General features: G+C 42.6%; 1 protein-coding gene across 1 annotated transcript in view; it reads left to right on the forward strand.

Moving 5' to 3' along the window:
• The window catches only part of LOC106876909 (carbonic anhydrase-related protein 10), a 1,209,344-nt gene that overhangs the window by 1,167,705 nt on the left and 31,639 nt on the right, over nt 1-10,000 (forward strand). The window lies entirely within an intron of this gene.

Raw genomic sequence — 10,000 nt, forward strand, 5'->3', positions numbered from 1 at the left:
GGTGGTGTCGATCAAAAGGGATCGTAGGAAGGGAAAAAGGAGCAGTTCGATCAAAAGGGATCGAAAAAAAAAGAGAAAAGGAAAGGCCGATCAATAGGGATCGTGTATCACACAGTAATGTTCTCGTGTAAAAAGAGGGGAGGACAGTTTAGGTTTAGCCGTGGAAGGAAAAGCCCACGGAAAAGACCACGGTAACCTTGGTCAATATTCTCATTGAAGAAACAATAACAGTAAGTGACTCTCTTTTGCCTTTTTGTTTTATTTTATTTTTCTTGTTCATAGGGTTATGCTCAAGATGGCTCCGTCGTTCACACGTGCCATCCTTGCTACATTCACCCATCTTTTTTTGAAGCATTCACTAGACAAGACTTCCCTTTCTACTCTCAACTTCCTCTTCAGGTGATACTTGAAGAAGTTGATGAGAGATTGCCCAGAGAGGAAAGTCTTTGTCTCTAGACCTTTCAGACGCGTCCACCATACACATTCTTTCGCCATAGCCACAAGTACGATGAAAATAGCTCTTCCTTCCCGCTTAAAGGAAGGAGGCGCGACAATATTCACGATAGACTCGGCTGATAGACCGACTCGTCCCACACGCGATAGCAGTTGTTCGACGTAAGCCCACAGCTCGGAAATGGTGGGACACTGTACGAGTGCGTGCAGAACGGTTTCGTCGCTCTGCCGGCATCTCGGACAGGTCGGCCCCGTGTTTCTCGAGCCATGCCTGTAGAGCTTATCCCGAACGGGTAGTGCTTCTCGATAGCACTGCCAGGCCAGGGATCTCTGGAAGTTGTCCATAGGTCCCGGCCCGAAGGTCGTCTTAAACAGGCGGGTCAGGTATTCCTCGTCGACGCCCAGGTTCGCCCCGAGATCGTCGTCGTACCTTCCCTCCACTAATCCACTATAGAATGCGTTAGTTGTGATGCAGTCGCTCAAAGTTGACCCGGGTTGTTGGAGTTGCCGAAGAGCAGCGCGACACTCGCGGTGCCATTCGCCCTTCCTCGGCCTCTTCTTGATCCATGACTGCAGTTCGGTCATGGAGACGAGCTGCGGGAAAGCGCGCCGCACAAACGGTGACCACACCTGTTCACCACTGTCTACGTAGAGCCGGAGATGTCGCAGTCTCAGCGCATGTCTGCGCATCATCAACCACGGCATGCCCAGTCCTCCTTTTAACGGGTGTTGGCAGCAAACGGATCGCCTAACCATCGGAACGCTTCCTTTCCACAAGAAGCGGAAGAGGATGCGCTCCAGTTTGGTGATGGTAGGGTCGGGACAAGGAACGACGGTCAGGCGGTAGTAGATGACGGACGCGATGTACGTGTTCGCCACCTCCGCCCGACCTTTCAGGGAAAGCTTCCTCTCGGCCCATTGCCGGGCTAGAGTGGCCACCCTTCTCGTTATCTCGTCCCAGTTCTTCTCCGTTTGGAGGTCTGGACCAAACCAGACCCCGAGCATCTCAACCGGACCGTCAGTCCAACGTCCCACGACGGAGGCGCTACTTGACGGCATGGGGTTGCTTCTCCAGGTGCCGAGCCGCAAGCCCACTGACTTATCCCGGTTGATTTTCGCTCCCGTTACCGCTTCGTAGTCTCTCAGTGTCTCGCCGACAAGCTCGATGTGCTTTTGGCTAGACACTATGACGGTGACGTCGTCCGCGTATGCCGACACGCTCGTCCCGCATCCCAACTCTCGCGGGATGCCCCTCAGCGTCGCCAGCTTCCGCAGTAGTGGCTCGAGAGTCAACACGTACAGAAGCGACGAGAGGGGGCATCCCTGACGGACCGAACGTGCAATGTCGAAGGGTCTTGATAGATGCCCATTGACGCGAACTACCGAACGGATGCCTCTGTACAAGGCAGCCATCCAGCCGCGGAAAATGGGACCGAAGCCGGCTGCTATGAGGACAGCCTCCAAGTATTGATGGTCTACCCTATCGAAAGCTTTCGATTGATCTAAATTTATCAGGGCCCCACCCATGCCAGGTTCCTTAACTACCCTCTCTATGAGGTAGCGCATCAGATGGAGGTTGTCATGGATGCTCCTGCCCGGCACCGCGCACGTTTGCGCCTTGCCGATCAGTTTCTCGATGACAAGCGCCAACCGCTTGGCTAACACCTTGGCCAAAATTTTCAAGTCTGCATTGAGCAGAGTGATGGGCCTAAAGTTATCTATGACGTCCCCCTTGTTTGGATCTTTCTTCAGCAGCGTTACGGCTCCTCGACTCACAAAACCGGGAATGCTCCCGTTTTGCTGCCAGTTGCAGTACACCGCCACCAAGACGTCTCCAAACAAGTCTGGCTTACAGTTGTAAAGCTCGTAGGGCAGACCATCCAAACCCGGAGATTTGTCCCTCGAGCATCCCGCCATCGCGTCCCTCACTTCCGCCGCCGTGATGGCACCTTCGCAGCACTCCGCCTCTCTTGCCGAGAGTCGTGGCAGGCTGTGCAGGTAGGCACTGAAGTCCACCCTGCGTTCTCGCTCGCCATTCGTCCCAAACAGTCGAGCAAAGTGCCGCTGAAAGGCCTCACACATTTTGCTTGGCTCGAGCAGTTCGCGCCCCTGTTTGTCCACCAGAGACCGAATGGTGGCTTTGTTGCCCTGTTGCGCCTCCGCCACCCGGGCCTCTCGCGCGGCTCCAACACCTTCGTTTCTTAGAGCACGCATCCTAGCCCTGACAACGCACCCTTCGTGTTTGGCGTTGAAGTGTTGGTCAAGGGCCAACCTCGCCGCCAAAACGTCGGATGCGATGCCACTTCTAATTGCCTCTTCTAGCTTCTTAACTAGTTCACCCTCTACTCTGTTTCTGTCTATGGCTAGTGCTTTGCTATACCTAACCGCTTCTGCTTTTATTGCTCTCTTGAGGGCAAACCACCATTTGTTATTGATGATGGCTCCTGTCAAAGCCCTCTTTACTAACGTGCTAATCCGGTCTCTGAAAACTGGTCTCGAAGGGAAAGACGCGTTTAGTTTCCAGTAACCGGAGCCCTGCCTATGTGTCTTATCTAAGTCTAGCGTACACGTCACAAGTTTGTGATCCGTGTAGCTGACTATGTGAAATTGTGGACACCCTATGCTATCTCTATCTACTCTCCTACACAGTATTCTATCTAGATACGATCTCGACGACCCGATGCGGTTTGTCCATGTCCACATTGGCGCATTCGGGTAATCGAGTCGGTACCTGTCAGACAGTTGAAAGCGTCTGAGCAGGTCTTTGAGGCATTTGCATCCCCGTCTATTCCTATCTCTGCCCACATAGTCTAGATGCGTGTCCAAGGTAGCATTCCAACCCCCCACTAAAAGTAAAGGACGAGACGTTCCTAGGAATACTTCTAGACGTCGAAAGAAATCCGGCCTACCTGTTAAAGGTGGTGCGTATACTGATATGAGTCGAAAAGCACACCCATCGCTGCCATCGACATCCAGAACAACCAATCTACCCTCCGGGTCTATGAATACTGTCTTTACTTCGAGATCCAGACTCTTGCGAAAGAGTACCGCCGTGCCACTACCGCCCATTCTCGGCAGACAGGGAGAAAAATAAATGTTAAACTGTCTGCCAAACATGGACGATAGGGCCCGCGGATCATGGAGTCTGGTCTCGCTTATGGCTATGATTTCTAGTTTATGTGACTTTATGTCATTTAGGAGGTACCCTTGTTTCCAAGGGGACCCCAAACCACGCGCATTTACACAACCAATCTTGAGCATCATTTTGATTTGAGTGTTAAAGTTTTATAAAGAGAGTCACTTACCGTTTGAGAGTTTTTGTGTCTCCTCCTTCGGGTTTTCTTCGAGGAGATCACTATATAGTTTTTTCGCCAGGTATTTTTGGCATTTGCCAACTGCCTTTGGAAAAATAGATTTTAGTGTTTGGTGCAGGGTTGGTGTTATGTGTAGTATTTTGATGTGTTCTGGCGGTGTTGTGTATGGGTGGTTGCTGGTTTTTATGTCTTCGTTCGTTATGTTTGTTTTTGTGTTGATGTATTCCATCAACTCTGAGTTTTCTTGTGTTGATGGCAGTGAGCATTGTGTGTGTACTTGCTTTTGGGGTTTTGTTGCTTGTGTTGTAGTTGTGTGTTCTTGTGTTGGTGTCTGGAGTGTTTTCGGGAGTTGTGTATCTCCCTGCTTTGTTTGTGTTTGCTTTTCTTTTCTTGCTCTTCTTCCTCCTTCCTTTCTGGGCTATTTGCCATTCCTCATTACTTTCATCTTCCGACGAAGGTTCTGAGGAATCGGAAGGGGGTAGGGGCAAATTGTGAGCGTCTGTGTGTGCTTGTGTGAGTGGTTATGTTGCTGTTTTTGTTGGTGCTGATGGCTTGTTATTTGTGTGAGGTGTGTGTGATGTGGGGGAGGGGGAAACAGTCTTGGAATTTTCTTTCTTTTCCCCTGCTTCCTCACTTGTTGTTTTTGCAGATGCTGTTGTCTTCTCAGTTGCCAGTGTTGCTTGTGTTTCTCTTGTTTTGATTGTTGATGGTGGTGTTGGTAGTAGGGTTTTTTTTCCGGGTTTTGGTGGTTGCCCTTGTTGCTTTTTTTGGTTGGCGGCGGTTGGGCAACTGTCCTTGAGGTGTGCCTCGCTGCCGCATACATAACAACGTGGCCGCCTTCCTTCCACCACTACATATAACTTGTGGTCCTTTGCCAGTTGGATGTGTGTGGGGATCTTTTGGCACTCCTCTTCAGTGATGTGGAGGAGGACTTCGACTTTTTTTCCCCCTTCCCAGTTTTTCTCCTCTGCAGTAGCAATTTCTAATATATTTGCCTCCTCCATTTCGAGGCATATAGAACCTACTATCCACTGTGTTTCCACTTGTGAAGGGACATTCTTTACTGTCACCTTCGTCACTCTCTGTCCAAGATAGATAGATAGATAGATAGATAGACAGACAGACAGACAGACAGACAGATAGATAGATAGATAGATAGATAGATAGATAGATAGATAGATAGATAGATAGACATATATGTATGTATGCATGTAAAAATACATAGATAGAGAGGTTGTTATAGATGTATATACATATATTCCAAGTTTTTGTTTAGAGATTAGCGCCATTAGCTGCCAGTGCATAAACAAATTCTATTTTCGTAAATTTATTCATTACATAAGAACGAACGTTCGTCCTGTTTCTGCAACCTCATCCTGGAGAGGAAAAGAAGCGTCAAGAGTAGAGTCGATCAGAATATCATGACACACAGTACAGTACTAATATAATTTCAACTAACTGCTACTCTAAAATTATGCACGAAATCACAGCTACGTTTTTGACACTCCATCGGTTACGACGCCGAGATTTCCAGTTATTCAGATCAACAGACAAGCTACTTCTTAAATTAACTTGCAAGTGACTGAGCACTCCACAGGCACGCGTACCCTTAATGTAGATCTCAGGGAGTTTCAGCAGGAAAAAGAATGGATAGTTACTACTCATTTTAGCCAGCTGAGTGAACTGGAGCAACGTAAAATATAGTTACTTGCTAAGGACACAACGCGCGATCAAAAGTTGAATTTACGACTTTACGACCGTCATCTAAATACCCTAACCTCTAAGCAACGCGTTTACGGATGATGTATAAGGAAATCTTAGTAATTAAGCATACTATCAGTGGCTTTAAACAAAATTTCGTAGTGACAGTTCATGCTGGGTAAAAACCAATAATAATGAGAATATAAGGATATTGAAAGAGTTGTAGAGTCAATTCTTCTTTTCCTGTCAGCAGTGAGATTTCACAAACATGGCTTACATGTGTGGTTATCTTAGATTCATAATCAATTTGATGAATCTCTCAATGCAGACATGACTACAATTTATGATTAATAAAATACAACTACGAAAATGAAACTGTTGGCATATTAGTAATTTACGTCATAGAAATTATTCGAGAGACAGTTAAGCACTACACACGTTTCCAAAGTGGAAAATCTATATAAACAGTTTCAAGTAACTTAATAATTTATAATGTAATTCACCTTTTACTCAGACGCAGACTTGTAGATATTGAACCTTATGTTGGATTCGTTGTCGAAGGCTGCGGAGCCATTACGACTAAGAGAAGCTATTTTCTTCATATATTACATGTAATAAGAAATCAAAGTGTGATATGTATAACATTATTGGAATTTAAACTGCAGCTGTTGATATAATTCAGTGCACGTAAAGCAGTTTAAGCAGTTACCATTGTATAAAATAACGAATTTCTCATTCTATGGGCTTGATTAAGGATTCACAATGCCTATTACCGCTTTCGCGAAGCTCCAAAATATCTGTTTACTTTACCGTTATACATGGAGGGATTTCACCTCAGAATTCAGAGAACCCATGTAAACAAAAGTCATCGCAACTGAAACTTAAATATCTCGCCAATTTGCCACACTGAACTGATATGTATCGCCCACGAAATGGTAGAAGACAATGGTAACCAAGACGAGATTTGAACTAAAAGCTCCGACAGCTGCAACTGATAGTATAAGACATTCTCTTTGATGCATTAATGATTCTGCCATTTCGAGAATTCCTGCTCGTCAATCCACTTCTCTGGATTAACATTCGTTAAGACCAATATTTCAACATCGATCACTTAACCTCTCCAGGATATAAGGAGGACTTCTTGAGGACAATTTGGCGGAATTTTGCATGCGTACACCCACATAAGTTAGATTTTCTCTCTTGTAACGGGGATTTCTCGAATTTCTTTTTCACCACATTCTTTTTATAAAAGCAATTTCCAAAATTTATTGCTTTTTCTCACCACTATCACCACCACCCAACTACAGAGCGATTTTGGTCAATTTTGGTTGCTCTACACACTTAAAAACCATGGGAGGAGCCCTTTTAGTAAAAAAGAAACAAAATGTAAATAATTTCAGACGGAAAGGTGTCACATTTAAGTGAAAGTTGGTTGTTGTTTCAAGCACATCTTACAACCACCTTCCTAGTTTCTTTGTCACTCTGACATGTATTGTGTCTGTTTGTAATTTTAAAACATTGGAGTCTCAGAAGGTCATTGCTGGGATTTATCCATATTGATTTACAAAAATGTTATATAAAAGATCATTCATTTCAATAGAATACTCTTCTGTTACAAAATATGATTTTTTCTTACACACACACACACACACACACACACACACACACACACACACACACACACACACACACACACACACACACACACACACACACACACACACACGGCCTCGCTTGGTTGGTCGAGGGGTTATATTACCAGTTGTTGTTGTTGTTGTTGTTACTTCGGCATCATTCCACTATTGTCTGTGTCTCAGGATTTTCTGTGGCTTATGCATTGTATTTGACATTCCAACTAAAATTTCCAGTTGCAGTTATGTGGTGAACTTGTACTGATATGCTGAATAGATATTTTTGTTTGGCTACATATGAGGAGGCGAATGATTATATAAAATTGTAAATGGCTAAGTATGCGAACTTAATTTTGTTTCTACTAATAATTTGTAATACTTGGGATGTCTTGAAAGATATTTACATAGGATATTAAATAGGACTTTGGCTAGCCGGTTAGGAACTTGAAGATGAAGAGATACGTTATACGAAATGACTGACATTTTTCTGTTGCTTTGTCTTTTATAGGAGAATGGGTATATCTTTTATATGTTGAACTTTTAACGGATCTTTAAATATATGTCATTTTAAAAGAGATGGATTTTGTAAATTTTCTTCAGAAACAGATGGTAAAATTTCGCAGGAAAAATTCCTTACAAAATATAATAAAATACATTTGAGGTGTCCTGGTTATATTGTATATTTACGTATGAATTTGCAGAGGCTTCCTAGTCACAAATCTAGAATATTTAATCCTTTTCCGCTACACCACAGTAATTGTTAACTCGTTAAATAAATGGCAATGGGCATTATGGAACCTATCGGCTGATTGGATGTTCATATTTCTCTAATTTCAACAATTTTCATCTCGAATAAGTCTCTTTCTATAAATAGGAAGTTCTCACTTCATTATATTGTGCATATGTAACTTCTTCGAGACCACTAATTTCTGTTGAGACGTCGGTCCAATAATGACGTCAGAGCTTTCATTGTTGTACCATATTATTCCGGTTGAATTTTTCTCATAGAGGAAGGATTTGCAAGAAAGTAGTATAGTTTTAATGTAGATGTGATGCTGATGATAGGTCTGAATCTTTGATGACCGACATGAGAATTTCTTAGTTAAATGAGCCGAAGCAATCACAAATATCGAACTAAAAGGAAACAAATTCGACTTTTTGGTTAAAGATGTAAAACTTTTCCTCTAAAACTTTAGATGTAAACATAAATTTCCCCTGTTGTGTTGTTCAATAGTATTTCATCTTAATATGAGTTAGAATGATATAAAATATGCTTTCGCAGATTATATTCAGATCGAGATGTGTTGATGAAACAAAGGGAGATGTAGTGACAGAAAGCAGTTTTATGATCTTTCAAAGCGTATAGATAGATAGATGATAGGTATTATGTATGTATGTTTGTTTGTATGTATGTATGTAGGTAGGTAGAGACAAGTAGATTGATAGACAGATAGGCAGATAAACTGATACAGACAGAGTAGAGTGTTTTCTATAGACACGCGTACGATGCGAACATAGATTTGTATATTTGGGTAGGGATATTCAAATTGTCATTCATTCAAATAGATTAGATACTACTTTCAATATACATGTAGATGTTCAATAGCTCGTGCATATGAGTGTGTGCGTGCGACGTTTTGAGTCATCCAGTGTGAATGCATGTATGTATTTGCGTATGTGTGTGTGATAGTCAACCATCATTACCTGCCGAATTTTAAAGTTTGTTTCCTCATAGAACTAAGTAAAATAGACAGGACAATTCTCATTACAATTATCATAAAAGCGCCAGCTATACACTAAACAATGTTTAGCTATTATTTCATTGTCGCTTTCGGCGCTATTTCTTGTGTGAAAATCGTTTTAGTTACACTAAATAAGTTGCAATAAAAGGAACATTAACACACTTTCGGAAATGCTGTAAAACCAGAGCAGCTGTTCAAATAGTCCACAATATTTACCATGATAAATGTTCTACCAAACAATCGACAATTCGATCTTACAGAATTCTTTTAGAGAAAACGTTTCGCCACATTGCATCAATCGAGTATTGAGGACCATACGTACGTATATGTGTGTCTGTGTGCGTTAGTGGTAATATATTGTGTATGTGTGTATTTATGTATGCATGCATGTATGTATATATGTATGTGTATTCACTCAAATAACATCCCCATCCACACACCTGCCAATTAACATTTGTTAATAAGCATAGATGAAGATCCTCGTTTCCTAACATTTTAGACCTTCAATAAAAATAATAAAGTATCTGAATTTCTATGTGGGCGGGGTTGCGGTAAATTGTGTGTCTATCTATTCATGAATATATGTACAGGTACTTATATGTGTTCGATCACTTACAGAGGTTAGACACTAAGCAAATCTGTTCCAAAATGCATCTGATAAAGAAGGAATGATACACGCTTTCAGACACTAACCTAGTGCTGGAAAAATGTATTGTGCACTGGTGCACTCTCCTCTTTATATCTTAAGTTCTGAATTAAATTTGACAACTACATTACTCCAAAATAGCTAACGTCTTCCTAACTATCACATCTCCCTTTTCTGCTGGCATAGATGTGATCAGACGGTTGTCGACGAAGACTCGCGTGTAATCTATACTTCAACTTTTGATACAATAAACGCACACACGCATACACTCACACAAACATACACCTATATCTATTATATGCATATGTAAATATAGACAGAGAATGAGGTACAGAGAAAGGCAGAAGTGCAGAGTCGAAAAGAGAGAGAAAGAGAGAGAGAGAGAGAGAGAGAGAGAGAGAGAGAGAGAGAGAGGTGGAGTAATACATGATAAAATGCGGAGTCAGTCAATTGTGAGTCATTGACGTAATGATTGAAACCAAAGAGATAGGAAAATGAATGAATAGAAAACTA

This window comes from Octopus bimaculoides, chromosome 2 (assembly GCF_046866305.1).
Source record: "Octopus bimaculoides isolate indiv1 chromosome 2, ASM4686630v1, whole genome shotgun sequence".
Taxonomy (NCBI): Eukaryota; Metazoa; Mollusca; class Cephalopoda; order Octopoda; family Octopodidae; genus Octopus; species Octopus bimaculoides.